At 44.7% G+C, this 17789-nt stretch overlaps 1 protein-coding gene across 4 annotated transcripts in view; it reads left to right on the top strand.

Annotated features, from left to right (window-relative positions):
* Positions 1-17789, top strand: part of FRMPD4 (FERM and PDZ domain containing 4) — a 556687-nt gene that overhangs the window by 444778 nt on the left and 94120 nt on the right. The gene's annotated exons all lie outside the window — the stretch shown is intronic.

Below are 17789 nucleotides of genomic sequence, written 5' to 3'. Positions count from 1 at the left end.
GGGGGATAGGCAGGATCTATGAGGTAGATTATCCCCACGAGCGCTGATCAGGTCATTTCAAATTGAGTGCAAAGGTTCCATTCCTGGAAGAGGCTGGAACTGCAGTAAGGTTCTGTATTCAGTCTTGGTTTGCTGATCTGGGGCTTAGCACAAGTGACTCCATTTTGAGCTTGTCGTTTCTTTTTTTAAGAAATATTTTATTGTAGTACTTTTCTTTTTTATTTAAAGATTTTATTTGTTTATTTGACAGAGAGAGATCACAAGTAGGCAGAGAGGCAGGCAGAGAGAGAAGGAGGAAGCAGGCTCCCCGCTGAGCAGAGAGCCCAATGCGGGGCTCGATCCCAGGACCCTGGGATCATGACCCGAGCCGAAGGCAGAGGCTTCGACCCACGGAGCCACCTGGGCGCCCCTCTAGTACTTTCATAACTTAAACGTGGCCGCTCAGCCCCTCTGCACCCTCAAGTATAAATGGTGAAAATATTACCCAGCTGGTAGGTTTGTTGTGAGAATGAATGTGACAATGCACGTGTGTTGTCAACAGGAGTACTTGGCAAGCTCGGGCCTGTTCGCAGTATCTGCTGCTTTTATGGTAATGATTCTTTTTTTTTTCCAGGGCCCAGCTCAATGCCTGATCAAAAGCCTGATGTAAAAAGTAGATGAAGTAGCATACTTAGTATCCTTAGTGTACTAAGTATCAAGTATTGAAGGGAAGGGCAACTCCCTGTGATGAAGAGAGAAGAGTAGGAAGTTCTAATGCCCTTTCGTAAAGATGAAGAAGGACTGAGGCAAAATGTCCCCGGTCGCATCCTGTGTCTTTGATTTGTTTGCCGCCATGATTTGTGTGGCCCGGAATATGTGTGTCGCATTGATAAAAGCTGAAAATGCTTTTTAGCCCTTAGATTGACTTAAATGAATGTTATTGTAACAAGTTAATTAGGCATACATAAAATTGCTAAATATGTCATTGAAAATGCCTGTCTTTCATGTTTTGTTGAACATCAGTTATGATCATAAGAAAGCTGCATCTTGTAGAATGGTTACTGCTGACACATGTTAATTATTTTTTAAAATAATTGAGTTCTTTTAAAGTTTCCATATGCAGGGATGCCTGGGTGGCTCAGTCAGTTAAGCATCTGCCTTCAGCTCCTATGATCCCCAAGTCCTGGGACAGAGCCCCGCATCGGGCTCCTTACTCAGCGGGGAGCCTGCCTCTCCCTCTGCCAGCTCATCCCCTACTCATGCTCACTCTCTCTCTCTTTCTGCCTCTGACAAATAAATGAATAAATAAAATCTTTTAAAAAATTTTTTTTAATTTTAAGTTTCAGGATGCTTTTAAGCGCGCATGTCCTCTGAAGGTTTGAGCTATTCTGAGTTTATCCAAATGAATTTTTTTTTAATCCAAATGAATCTTAATGATAGGAAATGAAGTAAAATTTTTCCCCAAAGTTCCCTAAATAAGACGAAAGGCAAATGGAAATTGCTATAGCCAAGGGTCCATAAAAGATACTTGGTTTAGACTCCAGATGTTCAGGTGGTAATTTTCTCAAGTCTCATCAGATGCAATCTGTGTTGGATCAGCACGATAAAATAAAATAAAATAATGAAAAGCAGTTTCCTTTGCCCTGTCATCGATGGTACACCAGTTCTCAACAGGGCGATATACACTAAGAGGCTGAGCTGTGTGCCTCTAATCTGTATGTTTTTCAATCCTTGAGACTGTCCTGGGTTCGTGCTAAAATAATGGCAAGTGTTGTATCCAAGCCATGAAGTTGTTTATCATCAAGAATTGCTGTTGCCTCCCTTCCAAGCTTCTCCATCTGGAAACTCAGATTCTCAAGATGGTCCCAGGGAAGCAGGTGCTACATGAGAGGTTGTCACCGAGGCAAACTGTGGGCGGGCATGGCTGCAGAGTACCAGGTATAAGGAGGCTGGCTGTCTCTTCCGTCTCTTGAGCTCCCTCCTGGGATGTCTCCCACTGACCCAATGCTTTGCACCAGAATCCCCTGGAATGGCCTTTAAAAGCATAGCTTCCTGGCTAATGCTACATTAACTAGTGGGATGAACTGAAGTGTGATTTAGGTTATCAGCTGAATTGGGTCTGGAAAATGAAAGTGTTTTAAGCAAACAGCATTGAAGTAGACATGGAAAATATCAGAGTATTGTACTTTCTTTAATTATCTTGTTTCATAGTTTTGCTTTATTTTTTTTAAGATTTTATTTATTTATTTGACACAGAGAGAGAGAGAACAAATAGGCAGAGAGGCAGGTAGAGGGAGAAGGGGAAGCAGGCTCCCTGCTGAGTAGAGAGCCCGATGTGGGGCTTGATCCCAGGACTCTGAGATCATGACCTGAGCCTCAACCCACCGGTAACCCCTTAGTTTTGTTCTAAAATGGAGCCTGGTGTTAGGATAGTCATTGTCTTGGAAGATAGTGGCCATTCTCTCAGTGACGATTCTCTTCTTCCTGCTGAAATTGATCACCCTCCCTCTTGATTGGAATCAGAACAAGGAAATCATCTGGTTTCTTCCCAGTCCACTTTTCCTTTTGCTCGCCAGCTCCTCTAGTCTGCTGGGTGCACCCTTCAAACCTTAGGACTACCTACCAAGTGTCATGGGAGGACCACTGGCGTGCTCTGAAGATCCCTACCTCTGGGTCCTATCCAATAGCTCAGAAGTCAGGGTTGAGAATTACAAGGTTGGGCTTACTGCTACATCCTTTTCTAACATGGTTATTCCGATGTAGTCTCTGGGAAGAGATACGCCTCGTGGTATCCGAAATGTTGTATAGCCTCGTCTCAAATTCAATTCACACTGACTTACATTTACTCCAATGGCACACTGTTTATACAGATTACTGTCAAGCATATGATTCTGAGCATTTATTGTGTGGCTACCTTCCTATATTACCTGTCTTTTAAATGAGTAATCACCAATAAATCTCAATCTCAGGTTCCTTGGGAGTCATGCCTATCTGGCTTGATGGTATGAGGTGAGCTTGAGAACTACCAGCTCTGCTGAGCCCCTCAATCAACCCAAGGATGTGACTTGATTATTATTGCCTCTGACACATTAGAGTGTCGTTAACATAAAAGTCTTCTCTTAAACACATTGAACTGAACTCAATTAATGTAATTGATTACCAGCCTAGCTGTAGGGATTTTGCAGCTTTAGGGAAACTGACAAACATTTTTGCCCTTTTAGATCCTACAATTAGATTCACAAGGCACAGTCAATATGCATTCTGCAGGCGCTGAATTCATCATCTTTAACGATGATAAAAATCTGGGTAGATGAGCTAGCTGTTGATAAAGACTAATTGTTGAAATGGTTTTCAATAGTGGTATTGACAAATAGAACTAAGTCCTTGAAAGATGAAGTTGATCATGAATTAATGGAACCTCTTCTGGACGTGAATTTATACCAGCCCGATTAGGTCCCTCATTTATTGCATCTCATTTGCTAAAGCTGAAGGCATGATGAGAAAAATGTATCTGTCTGGGTTCTGTTTAAACTGTGTAGTCCTTTGAACTATAACCCTCAAAATGAATATTACTGATTCATAAGTAAAATTAATAGTGTGTGCATTCAAGTTAATATTTAAGAACTGTATTAACCTTCTTTTCTGAGATATTCTACTTTCATCTCCTAGAACGTGGAGAGAATTTCAGGATTTTTCTTTTCCCAACCCAGTGTATCCCAGCTGCAAGTGGTAGATTTTAGAGCCTCCGACCTTTGCAGGAAGGATGTACTCTTGCTTACATAAAGGGTCTGGGAGTGGTACAGGGCAGCCTTCTAACATGGCTAATGGTTTTCTTCTTTAACCTCATTTGTCCTTGATACCACTCGCTCTCCTAAACATTCTCCCCTATTACCCAGCAAGTAACACGTACAGTTGTCCCAAACACCAGTCTCTTTAATGTCTCTGTGGCTTTGCCTGCTCTTCCCTTGGATTGGACTGTAATTTCCTAACTTAGCCATCTGGTATTTACCTCCTCATATCTCTAGGCTCTACTCATGGTCATCTTCTCTGTGAGGTACTTCCTGGTCCCCCGACTGCGTAGGCTGACTACCCCTATGGAATGTGCCCCCAGAGTATGGCATATATCCTTCCTTGGCACCTGCCTCCAGCAATCTGTTGGACTCAGATGTTTTTATCTGTAGCTCCTCCTACTGCACTGGAATTTCCTTCAGGGCATAGAACCCTGGAGAACTTCACATTCCATTGAACGACAACTTTTTTCTATAAAGGATTGAATGTATGAGTAGAGCAATGGCAGGGCAACTGTCCCCTCACGACCGTTCTACCTCCTTTCCCTCTGCCTGGGATCTTCTCCATGGCTAGCCTCCCAGCTGAATCCCTCACTTCAACCAGGTCTCAAAAGTCACCTCCTCGGAGAGGCCTCCGCTCCCGCCTCATGCAACCCATCCACCCCCTTTCACGCTCGATCCTGCTGTATTTTTTTTTTTTACATAAGATCATATCAGCCACCAATAATATGAGATATGGTTTACGTTTGATTTTTATCACCTTCGTCTCTCCACTAGAAGAGGGGCCGGCAAACCTTTTTCTGTAAAGGACCAGGTAGGAAGTATTTCAGGCTTTGTGGGCCAGAAAGCTTCTGTTACCATTAGAACTGCTGCCTTGGTAGCGTGAAAACAGGCACAGTATATGACTAGAAGGGCGTGGCTTTGCTCCAATAAAGCATTATTGATTAAAGCAGCCAGAGGCCAGATTTGGCCTGTGGGCTACAGTTTGCTGCCACCTGGGCTAGAAGAGAAGCTTGTGGGTCTGAATCACAGCCACATCCGGGTACCAGACACATAGAAAGGTTCCACTAAATAGTTGTTGAATTAAATAACAGACGAGCCTGATTTTGACTGAATTTGCAAAGTCAGTGGCTGTTAGCCTGGGAGGAAAGGATAGACAAAAATCTCCCGGCTAGCCTGTGGACTCCTCTAAGTCATGAAAATGGCTGGTATGTGGGTAATACTGACCAAAGATAGTTTACTGAGAACTTCTACAGAGACAACCAGAGAAAATGCTTCAGTTAGGACAAAAGGAGATTGTTTTTCATTTAAATTAGGCAGTTAGAAATGAATTCTATGGCAGTCAATCCAGGAAGCTAAAGTCTTCATTGTATGTAAAGGTTTATATGTGGAAAATGCATTGCATCCAGAAAGAAGTATTTATTTAATAGGTATTTGGGATTTGTTTGTGCTTTAAGAACTGTAGGTGTAAATATAGGTATGGTTGATGTATTATAAATAGTATTAATTGAATATTTGATCTCAGTCTTGCTCTCAGTGCAGAAATGCTTATTGCTCTTGGCTAAGCATTAGAACAGAAGTTCTAATCCTATTTTCCAATTGGAGTCTGGATGAGGACGTTCCTCATCAGTTCATTGCCAAGGGTGTGATTCCTGGGACTCAGCAGGTGTCTACATTGGAGAAAGGGATGGTGTGGTTGAATCCTGGCAGAGAATGGATAGATGGAGGCACAGATAAAGAAATCAGTGAGTCCCACTGAGGCACCCAGGGACCACCGACTAGCCGCACCTGGGACAGCACCACTACGTGCTGTCGCCTGCAGGGACTGAAGCACCCATTGCACAGAGCAGGCAGAGAAGGAAGCAGGCTTGGATCTGGGACCTCAGGTAGAGCGGTTGAGTTCATGTGTATGGAGCTTAAAAGAGGGGAAAATGAAGCAAACAGACAAAACTCAAAGCAGGAAAGATGTGGAACCTTGGGCTGTAACATAGTTCGATATCTAAGGAGACTGAATTTACTCTAGGTAGGGGCTAAGAACAATTATTTTAATGCAGAAAAGATTAGGAGATCACAATTTCTTTTTTAATTTTTAAAGATTTTATTTATTTGAGAGAGAGCAGAAGCAGGGGAAGGAACAAAGGGAGAGGGAGAAGCAGGCTCCCCGCTGAGCAAGGAGCTCCCAATGCGGGGCTCGATCCCAGGACCCTGAGATCGTGACCTGAGCCGAAGGCAGATGCTTAACCCACTGAGCCACCCAGGTGCCCCAGGAGACCACAATTTCTTGATTAAAATAGAACCATTAGCTGAAACCTTTAATTCTGTGATTTCTTTGCCATCTTCTTTTCACTTCTGTCAGACATTCTCAGTCATCAGGGGCGCCTGGGTGGCTCGGTCGGTTAAGCATCCAACTCGTGATTTTGGCTCAGGTCTTGATCTCTAGGTCATGGGATCAAGCCCCTGCACAGGGCTCTGTGCTCAGCGGGGAGTGCCCTTGAGATGTTCCCCCTCTCCTGCCCCTTCCCCACTCACATGCTCGTTCTCTCTCCTTCTCTCTCTCAAATAAATAAATAAAACCTTTAAAAAAAAGAAAAAGTTCTTAGTCATCAAGGGACCCTCACTGCCTAATCACTTTTTCAAATCCTTTGTGTAAAGATTATAAAATCTTGAAATTTACTAAGTGTGGCTAATCATCTCTCTAAAAGTATGTCCTTTTTAAAAATCAGTTCATGTTTTTTTAAATATCTCCACACTGTATCTATTAATTTAGTTATTTTTCATAAACTCTACACCCAATGTGGGGCTCGAACTCACAACCCCGAGTTCAAGAGTCACCTGCTCTGTCAACTAAGCCGGCCACATGCCCCAAACCAGTTCATGTTTTTCAATATTATCTTGGGTCACGGTTTCTCACAACTCATAGTTGGAATTTACAAAGCCATGGGATTGTTTTCACTTTCCAAATATAAAACTATAATAGAAATTTTCAAAGAATACACATTAATCACAGAGATCTATCCAGCAGCCCCTGGGGGTGGGGGAGGGGCACCCCCAGCATCTTCAACCGTCTGCTTCCCCCGTCTCCTGCTCTAAAGTGTGGATAGACTCCAATTTGATGGAAACAAATTTTCAGACCTAAAGTGATGATTTTAACAGCTTGAGAAAGGCTTCGCTCATTGTTATCAAGTCTTTTGTTCAAAAGTGGATTTTCGTATAGGTACAAAAAAAATAACGGTAATCATTCAAGATGGAATGTTCTGCCCTGCCCTGCCCTATAATTCGTTATGCTCTGCAAACGACAGATACCAATTGAAACTTAGAAAGATTTGGAGTGGTTGGGTTTCCAACCTCTAAAGGTTCAGTCTTTTGGAGCCCAAAGCAGGAACACATGTAATAACCATCAATTCATCTGACCCAAACCTGGGGCCACTCTGTTTCATCTTGTTTGCTGGGATTCGCAAGGATTAGACAAGCAGAATGAAATGCACCATTTCCCATCAGCATGTTAACTTCATTTGTAGGTTTCTAAACTTGATTCAGAATAGATTGGAACGTGAGAGCTGGGCTTTTTTTAAGAGCTGTGCTGAGCTTTGTAATATCCATGATTCTGTCTGTCATGTTTGCATATGTAAAACACTTTTTGGGCTCACTCGATAAATCAGATTATACAGAACAGAAATCTCCACATTTTTTGCTTTTGTACTCCATTCCCATTATAGATTTTATTTATTTATTTCAGAGAGAGAGAGCGGTAAGAGCACAGGCATGAGTAGGGGCGGGGCAGGGAGCAAGGCAGAGGGAAAAGCAGACTTCCTGCTGAGCAGAGATCCTGATGCAGGGCTCGCTCCCAGGACCCTGGGACCATGACCAGAGCCAAAGGTTGACGCTTAACCTTAACCATCTGAACCACCCAGGGGCCCTCCATTCCTATTACCAAAAAAGGCTTTGAACATGTAAACTCCGAATATGTGTTAATTTATATGTAATTTATATGTATATACACCCACGCCACTGTAAAGAGTATGTTATGGAAAGCATGAAGCACATGTGAAAAAGGTATTAAAATGGAATGTTAACATGAGATGAGATGAAGGCGGGGTGTATTTTTTAATCACTTGTAAACACACTGTTATTGCTGCATTCCAAATTCTGTAATATTTTCATGACAGCAGCATGATTGAGGATGCTTATTTATTTTTGAGCACTGTCGTTTACCACATCGTTGAATAAAAATTTGAGGGTCTGGGGTGCCTGGGTGGCTCAGTGGGTTGAAGCCTCTGCCTTCGGCTCAGGTCATGATCCCGGGGTCCTGGGATCGAGCCCCGCATCGGGCTCTCTGCTCAGCGGGGAGCCTGCTTCCTCCTCTCTCTCTGCCTGCCTCTCTGTCTACTTGTGATCTGTCTGCCAAATAAACAAATTTAAAAAAAAAAATTGAGGGTCTGTTTGCAAGTTCAGCTCATGGCTTTACTTGGTTTCACTCACTGTCCCCGGAAGCCGAAACCTACCAAGAGGCCGCAGGACAGAATGTCTCAGCAGCTTTGCTTACTGGTTTCCATTCCCATCTCTGCAAGTCAGTTTGCCGAGATCCGGCCAGAAGCTTCCACGTTCCTTGTTGTCCCTCAGCTGTTCTCACAAACCAAATGGGAGATGTTACATGGTATTATATTTAACAAATGAGTTCACACACCACTGAAATGCTTCACTTGAGGATTTTTGAAAGGGTTGGAAAAATTCATTTCCAGGTTTTCAAAGGCTGCTGTTTTTATAGATATGTATTTGCATAATTTTCAATAAAACAAGCACATAACGGTAGCATCATTTTTAAACATCTGTTTCCCTGCATTCTTAACACACACCCAGATTTCTTTTAAAATTGAAGTTACTCTCTCCTTCATTATTCTGATAGCTCCTTTACTCTGAAGAGACAACCTCTGGATGACAAAAGATTTAAAGGCTTTGGTTCAAAACCAACCATTTTATTGACATGCTAAAGCACTTGTTTCTTTGGGTCCTTGGCTTGCGTTCAGTTCTTTCCAGAGGGCAGGCATCTCTAAATGTACCTGGAAGCCTTGTTTGTTCCAGTTGAAGCATCGACTCCACCAGTTTATACTTTTCTCTGTTTGCGCCAGGATCAGAGCATCCTAAGAATTGTCATTTTCTAATAGGGTCTGGTATCCTGTCGGCTCGACAGCCAGTGTTTTTCTTGTTCAAAGTGTTCTTCTATACGATCATACAAAATTCAGAGTTCTCTTTGTTGAATTCTTTGAAATTGACTATTGAGATATCCTTATTGAATAGCATTAAATCTGTAAATTAGCTTAAAGAGAGCCGAGATTTTCAAATTTTGTCTACCCATTAGGAAGTCCCATTTACTTCAAACTCTCATAAAATTCTCCAGGATTCTTCTAAACAGTTTGTGTCTTCTCCGTTAAGCATTCGGGATTCTTTTAGCTTCGCGAGTACTGTGTAAGCTTCCAAGCTTGACTAAACAGTTGGAAATCTTTAAATGCTCCTGCCGTGTTGTGGAATTGAGTGACAGTGGCCTGTGGAATTGATTAGTGAAGGTTGAGCTCTTCTGAACCCACAGTATGAATATTCATGAAGGCAGAAAGCATGAGACCCAGTATGTTATGTGAGCTGGAAATACATTATGTACAGTTATTTACTTTCATATTAAATTCAACTCCTCTTCAGTGGCGGTGTATGGTTGAGCCTTTTTGATCCCTGAGGCCAGAGGCTTGCCCAAATTTGCTTTCAAAAAATGGGTTTTGAGTGTAAAAACCCATAGATCGTGAAAGGGGTGGAATGCCCCGGATGTTCTCAATTCAGGGGCATTTCAATCCGTATTAGCAGGAGTTCCCAGATCTCCTAGCATGATGTCACTGCTCAGGATGGGTTCTCTCCAGGCTTAGTCACTGCTCTTCCCGCTTTCCTCGCTCCTTCCTCTCAGAGCTTCTGTTTACTCACAGTTTCTGTTCTCTCACACAGCACATAGTAGTCATGTGTTGAAAGAAAATCAAGAAAGTCACGTGTGAATATCATATTACACTCCCGCTGGTTGGCAGTTCGAACATAATCACATCAATACTCAAACGTCCTCTGGATGTGTGCCAAGGTGAGATCTGAGTAGACCTCTCTGGTCTTCAGCACATGGTCCTGCTCCAAGGTACCCTTGCCCAAGACTGAGGAGGTCCCTGAAGTTCACGGGCTGCCATTTCTTTAGGCCTAACCTGTGGATCTTGGTGTTTTGCTAGACATAGCACCAACACCCGAAGTTTCTGCCACCTCACAGGACCCTTTGCCGTTGCCTCCTTAGTGGAGTTGCTCAGGGATGGTCACCAGCCTGTCTTCTTCATTAGGCCCCGTAGAGGAACAAACTCAGTGAGAAGCCAGCAAACACTTTTTTCAGGATGTCACTTTGGTACACACACATCACTGTAATCTGGACCCGCTGAAAACCCATCCTGTGGTCTCATCTACTTCCGGAGCTCCCTCAGCTGTCATCTGTCAACTTGAATAATCCATACTTCTGAGTTCTTGTGGGTTTTTTTTTCCTTCCTTCTTCTTGTTCTAGGGAATTCTGGTTTGCCTAACTTAGAACTTTTGTTCAGAGCTTTTCTTATTAGGCTCCCTCACAGGCCACAGGAGGGCTTAGGAATTTTTACCCTTGCACTGCTACCCATGTGCATTCAGGGGTATGAGAAAGTCATGAAGAAGAGATTATAGCATTCCTGTGGATGTCATGTCAACTGCGATAATGAGGCGGGGATTAGGGACAGTTTCCTTTGGAAGTGTCTGTCGTGTTTGTGAAATGTTAACATCCGGTCATAAATGGTGTGGACAATAGGGTTGGTAGAATCCAAGGCGAACTCTGGAATTCCAGGGGTTTTAACCAATAGAAATCACTGTGTAATGATTGTATGAGTGAGCTTTTGGTGCCTAACAAGCATCTCCCAAATTCGGTGTCCCACCATCATTACTTACTAGCTCGTATTTGGCCAGCTGCTCTAGGCTGGGGGGCTGGGAAGCTCCGCTCGCTCCACTTGGCTCCTTCCTGAGCTGCCAGCTCTGGTTTGTTCCACGTGTGTGGTGACGATAAAGGAGCAAGAGCACAAGACCAGCTACAAAGGTGTTTTTTGTTTGTCACACCTGGGCTCTGCCGTGTGCCCGCTTTGCACAGTAAGGTGTTAACCGAGTCAAGGGACAGTGAAATGTGCACTGCGTGCAGTGGGAGTCTCTGAAAGGCATGTGGCCTAGGGTGGCCAGTCACATCCTGGGCTGCAAATGAAGAATAATTCAGTCGGTCACAGAGACCAGTACTAGCGAGGTGAGCATGGAATATCTTGACGTGTAATGCTATCACATAATCCCAGCTAGCCTCGCCTTGCAAAGTCACAATGGCAATGGCCTTCTTGAGTAGAACTTGGGCACATCTGTTCATTCATACTTCTTTTCGTTCCAGTCTTACCTACCCATGTGTCCGAACTTCCACCATGTTCCTACAGTTTTTAATTTTACAACACAAGTAATAACTTCCAAATTTAGTTTTTCCCCACCAGAATCTTCCCCTTCCACACATATTCCATAAAGGACATCGGTGTCTCTAATAAGTGCATATAAAAATGGAATCACTTTGGGTTTTCTTATAGCATTCTATCTACCAGTCAAAGTAAGTTCTTGTGATATGCTGAGTGTATCCGTCTTTGACTTCTGTGGAGGAAGAAAGTCTCCCAATAGTTTAGGAAAACCCTTTCCTTTTGTTATGGGGGCGGGGGTTGGACAGCAAAATCACCATCATTCCTTTAAAATGAATCTGCCAGGAACAGGGTGATTATTCATTGAATCTCGGTGGACACGTTTTCCATCTCAATTAACAGAGCCTCGATTTTTAGGTCTCTGATTCCTGGCCTGTGTGTGTGTGTGGTGTGTGTGTGTTGCAGAAGGTTGGGGGCTGGGACTGGAAGGTTGTGGAGCTCATCAGTTGTCTTCTTGCAGCGTTAGCATGAGAATTCACTGAAGCATGTCGAGCAGGTAAAAAAAGGTGTTGCTTTCTCAGCTCATTGTGAAAGGACTCAAGCATCTTTATGAAAAATACTGCAAGGTGAGAGCCAAAAATGTGCTTACCTTAATCCAAACCACCAAATGATGTTTCATGGGGGCACGTTTTTGTATAGAGCCGTTCCTGCTGGAAAAAAGACAGGTTGATTATTTTTAGATAATTTATTCTGAAAATACCACCTGTTGCACAAGAATAATAATGCCATTGGAAGGTTATCCTCAAGTGCAAAGAAAACAAGAAGAATGCAAAAAATGAAAATGCTGCAGCAAACACCGACCACAAAATACATGTTCAGTTGTGGGTTTCAATGTTACGCGGGCGGGGAAAGAACAATGAAGGGATGTAGACCAATGTCACACTCTCTGTGGACACAGCTGGTGGCAGCATCTCCATCTCCTCTGTCCCTTAGAACTTGAGTGGCGCTTCTCATTTTCCCCATGACGTGGGTTCCTTCCCAGCCCTGGACTGCATGTTCACTTAGAGTTCTAGAAACGTGGCCAAGAAAAATTTACTGATTCAGTCCTTAGAGAGCCTGGATTTTATTCTTTCTTTTTTGGTCTGTATTTTGGCATAGGACTGCCTTGTGTGTATCAACTTATACTTGTGTTTATTGTGTCATCGCACTTGATAAGATTTTTCAAATGAAAGTTCTCAGAGCTTAGCTACGATTTGGTGAGACAATTCATCCGGCCTTGGGCTATCGACATTTGAAATGATACTGGGTTTGTGTTCATATTTTAAGAGTGAGTGTGTTCGTAATATCTGAAATCTATTCCTTTCTATTCATTGACCTCGAGAGATGAAAATAACATATTGCTTTTTTAAAAAAATATTTTATTTATTTATTTGACAGACAGAGATCACAAGTAGGCAGAGAAGCAGGCAGAGAGAGAGAGGAGGAAGCAGGCTCCCTGCCGAGCAGATACTTGATGTGGGGCTCGATCCCAGAACCCTGGGATCATGACCTGAGCTGAAGGCAGATGCTTAACCCACTGAGCCACCAAGGTGCCCCCACATTGCTTTTTTTTTTAAGATTTTATTTATTTATTTGACAGAAAGAGAGAAAGAGAGGGAAAGCACAAGCAGGAGGAACAGCAGGCAGAGGGAGAAGCAGGCTCCCTGCTGAATGGGGAGCCCAATGTGGGGCTCAGTCCCCAGACCCCGGGATCATGACCTGAGCCCAAGGCAGATGCTTAACTGACTGAGCCACCCAGGTGCCCCGCACATCACTTGTTGAATGCTGATGACATGCCAGACATTTTTTTAAGATTTTATTTATTTATTTGACAGAGAGAGATCACAAGTAGGCAGAGAGGCAGGCAGAGCGGGGAGGGGGTGGGAAGCAGGCCCCCCTGCTGAGCAGAGAACCCGATGTGTGACTCGATCCCAGGACCCTAGGATCATGACCTGAGCCGAAGGCAGAGGCTTAACCCACTGAGCCACCCAGGCGCCCCATGCCAGACATTTTGCTAAATGCTTCACTTCTATTCATTCATTTCATCTTTGCAGCTGTCCTAAGCCATGGTGACTGCTACTATTGCCATTACGCAGATGGAGAAACTGAGGCATAGAGTCGGGAAGTGGTTCTTACATGTCGCACTGCTAGGAAGTAGGGGCGGGAGCTGCAGGGCTGGGCTTCAGAGAGTCCGGCTACAAAATCTGCCTGCAAACGACCCTATCAGTCTCACACTTGCCCTGTACTTGGGCAGGAACATTTGCGTGTTTCTTGTGGAAACCATAAAGGGGTAGCTGTTCGCAACCAAAATGGCTCCTGTGATTTGCACACATCGGGACGGAAGAGTTGCACTAGACAATGTGCTGCTATGTCCTTCCTCACTTCAGTGTCCTCCGTGAGCAGGAAGGAGGTTTCAGAACAGGAATCCCAGCCCTGTCAAAGTGGCCTCCAATATGTTACAAACCCAGTGATTTCTTGCCATCCCCGCTGCTCTCACTCTGGTCCAGGCCCCCATGTGTTTTGTCAGGATGGACCCCACAGGCCCTGTAAAGCTCTCCCTGCCCCCCGCCCTGCCCAGCCTCCTCCTGTCTGTCCTCGGTAAGGGCCACTCACAATCACCTCTCCACTCGGAACCTTCCAAAGGCTGCCGGGTTCACTCAGCACAAAACACAAAGCCCCTCCAAGAGCCTGTGTCACACACACACACACACACACACACACACACCCAGGTCCTTTATTTACCCCTGAGTCCCTCAGCGCCTCCCCATCGTCCTACCACTGGCCTCCCCACTGTCCCTTAGGCACACTCTCCCCAGGCACAGCCTGTCTCAGGACCTTTGCCCCTAGAGGCTCCTGTCCCTGAAATACTCCTCCTCCCCCAGATGTTTCTCTGACCCCTGCTAGAAGCCCAAAGTGTCCCCTTCCGGCATTATTTTTGTCCACGTGCTTATAAAGACCTGATATGCGATACATTTTACTAATTTCTTAGCTCATTTTCTGTCTCTGAATACCAGAGTGAACATTTTATTATTTTTATTCGGCTTTGATGCCTATTGTATCCCTGGAAGCGAGAAGCCTGTGGGCGTTCAATAAGTATTTGTTGACTAAATGAATGCATTATGGAGTTGTTTCGGAGAATTAAATGAACTAACATATGGAAATAATTTCAAAAATTGCTTAGCATGAAATTAGTGTTTAATAAATGTCAGGTATTCATAAGATAATAATATTAGAGTTATTGAATGAATGATGAATTAAAAATTGGAGACTATTACTTTATCATGCGGTGGAAAGAGGATAATCAAGTTATAAATGCTTTAAATATCCTAACTTACATTTGCAGTAGAGGCTGGAGGAGGTGGTCTGGGGTATCATTTGTTCTCTCTTGTCCTACTACCTAGAAGGAGAGCCAGATGCCACATTTCCCTGAGCAGGACGTGGTCCCCAGTCCTCGATACACTTTGGAATCACCAGGGGATTCTTTCAAGATTAACCCTGCCTCGTGCCCTCAGATATTCTGATATGACTGGTCTGGAGGGAAACCTGGGCTTTAGGACTTTTGAATCCTCTCCAGGTGATTCTGATGTGCAGCCAAGGTTGGGAACCCGTGCCAGAAGGTTTTCACAGACTGGCAGTGGCACGGGGAAAAGCTTTCCCCTGTCCCCTTCTACACTTACAATGGGAAGTTCTGCCAGCCGGGGTCCAGGTCTCTGTTCTGCAACACGGGAGACCATGAGCAGGTCAGTTCACTTCCACCACCTTCTTCATTTAGAATATGTCTTCCGGGGTTATGGTGCAAATGACTAGCTTAAGACCAAACCCTAAAACTATGGGAATCCCCTTCCCTTTTTTCCCCGTTATTCCATCTGGGGCTAGCAGGAGAGCCCCATTTACAAAGGTAGCCTAAGAACAGCGTGCTCTGAGGGATGCCTGGGTGGCTCAGTCCGTTAAAGGTCTGCCTTCGGCTCAAGTCATGATCCCGGGGTCCTGGGATAGAGTCCCAGATCGGGCTCCCTGCTCAGTAGGGAGCCTGCTTCCCCCTCTGCCTGCAGCTCCCACCTCCCTTCATCCCAAGTGTGTGACCTGCCCTTGTAGCCACATCTAAACTCTGGGTCCAGAGAGACCTCCCCTCCCCGTTGACCCTACGATGCGGTCACTCTGAGCCCGCACACGTCTAGGATGGCGGTGGGACGTTGGGATGGGACACCACCAAGGCCAGCTTCTTGGGTGCGTGACCCAGGCAGTAACACAGGGCCCTGACCTGGGTTTCACATTCTGCTGTCTTGAAGTTCTGAATTAGGTTCGGGTGACAGTGTGTGCGTTTTGACTTTGCACTGTCAGTGCAGATTATGTAGCTGGTCAAGCGTGTGACACTTAGGAGACCTGGTGTGAGTTGCACCTGGCTTACCTCTGAGAATCGTGTGACCTTGACCCAGTTACTCTTCTGTGTTTGGCATTTGCACTGAGGAGGTCGTGGGGTCAAACTGCCGTTCCTGTGGGGTGTTCTGAAGATAACATCGGGTAACAGATGAGTGTCAGCGTGCAACGCGTAACACGTTAGTTCTCCACGAACACTTCTCTTTTTCTGAGCCTTTCACACTGCGAGCTGCTAAATCGAAGACGTGTCCTTTCTGAGTAAAGGAGAATTTTAAACTTTTATTTTCTTAGTCGGTGGTACATGCCTAGAGGCCAGATCCTGGAGGGTTTCCATTCGTCTTCTCAACTCTTATTAATTACACAAAAAGACCACAGAATTCGTCCTTCTCAATCTTCTTTTTTTCCCCCCATTTGAGCAATATGTTGTCCACATGGCATGTAGAATAGCATCTTTTGAGGTATTTCAAAATGATCTTCTTTTCCTTATTGAACATTAGAGAGCAAAAAAAATTGAATGAAGTCCTCATCATTGAAATAACAGTGCCTGCATTCCTTACAGGAGGGCGCTGGTGTTCAGACTAATAGCTCTTCGCTCACAAAAGGCTACACTGGCTGCAGTCTGTGAGCGAAGCCTTCATGAAGAGTCCGGGGAGTTGGGGTTTGACCCGACACTCCGGCATATGAGGCATGGGCCCTGGGAACCAATAAGCCACTATTTACTTCGGCTTCCTTCCTGGGATGATGCAGATGGTAACACCAGCCTCGTTATTCCCAGATTGTTCAGTGCATCAAATACGATAGTTGTGGATGCATTTTGAAAATTTTTGAATGCCATACCTATTTTGAGGTTTAAATGATGTTTTTTTTTTAAAGATTTTATTTATTCATTTGAGAGAGAGAGACAGTGAGAGAGAGCATGAGCGAGGAGAAGGTCAGAGAGCGAAGCAGACTTCCCATGGAGCTGGGAGCCCGATGTGGGACTCGATCCCGGGACTCCAGGATCACGCCCTGAGCCGAAGGCAGTCGTCCAACCAACTGAGCCACCCAGGCGTCCCAAGAGTTTATTTATCCATTTGACAGAGAGAGAGAGAGAGAGAGAGACCATAAGTGGTGGGGAGGGGCACAGGGAGAGGGAGAAGCAGGCTCCCTGCTGAGCAGGGAGCCCATCACGGGGCTCCACACAAGGACCCTGGGATCATGACCGGAGCTGAAGACAGACACTTAATTCGCTGAGCCACCCAGGCGCCCCTTGAGTTTAAATTACTGATAAAACTTCTGAAGTTAGATGTGAACAAAGAGATTCATTTAAATCAGTTGAAAATTTCTCCAGAATATAAATGCCAGGAGTTAGTTTCCCATCTTTTTTGGAAGGGGGAAATGTGTTCGACACCAGAATAACCTATCACCACCGAAATGATTCCCATCCCTTCAGTTTCATGGGAGCCAGAAGCTGTAGATCCAACTTACTGAATACCCATAATCTTCTGAGCTTCTTTCTCGGCATATCAGTTATAAATCAATAGTGTTCCGCAGAGAGTTCTCTCTCTACATATTCATTGAATGAATTGAATGATTGATCGTGAATCCGCCCTGTGACAGCTGCTGCCCTAGGCAGCTGGAATGAATGAGTTAACAAAAGAAACTTCCTTGTCCTTGTGGAGCTTCCTCTCTAGGAGTGTGGACAGCAAAACAATTTTTTTTTTAAAAAAAAGTGTGTTCTATAGCTCATCAGCAAGCAATTAGTGCTATGAGTGAAAATGTAGAAGAGGGGGGCGCCTGGGTGGCTCAGTGGGTTAAAGCCTCTGCCTTCCACTCAGGTCATGATCTCAGCGTCCTGATCGAGTCCTGCATCGGGCTCTGCTCAGTGGGGAGCCTGCTTCCTCCCCTCCCCACCCCCCCCCCCCGCCGCCTGCTTGTGATCTCTCTCTTTCTGCTAAATAAATAAATAAAATCTTCAAAAAAAAATGTAGAAGAGGGTAAAGGGGTTGTGGGTGTGGGGGACCAGGCTTGCGGTGTATGTGGCTAGAGGGTCACACCTGAGCAGACCAGAGAGCGGGTAGGGGGCTCCACACCCATATAGTGGTAGGATCAGCATTTCCGCTTGGGGGAATAGCCAGTGCAATAGCCTAATGCT

Source organism: Neovison vison, chromosome X, assembly GCF_020171115.1.
Source record: "Neovison vison isolate M4711 chromosome X, ASM_NN_V1, whole genome shotgun sequence".
Classification (NCBI taxonomy): Eukaryota; Metazoa; Chordata; class Mammalia; order Carnivora; family Mustelidae; genus Neogale; species Neogale vison.
Note: the sequence above shows the minus strand (reverse complement) of the source record. Positions and strands in the feature narration are given on the sequence as shown.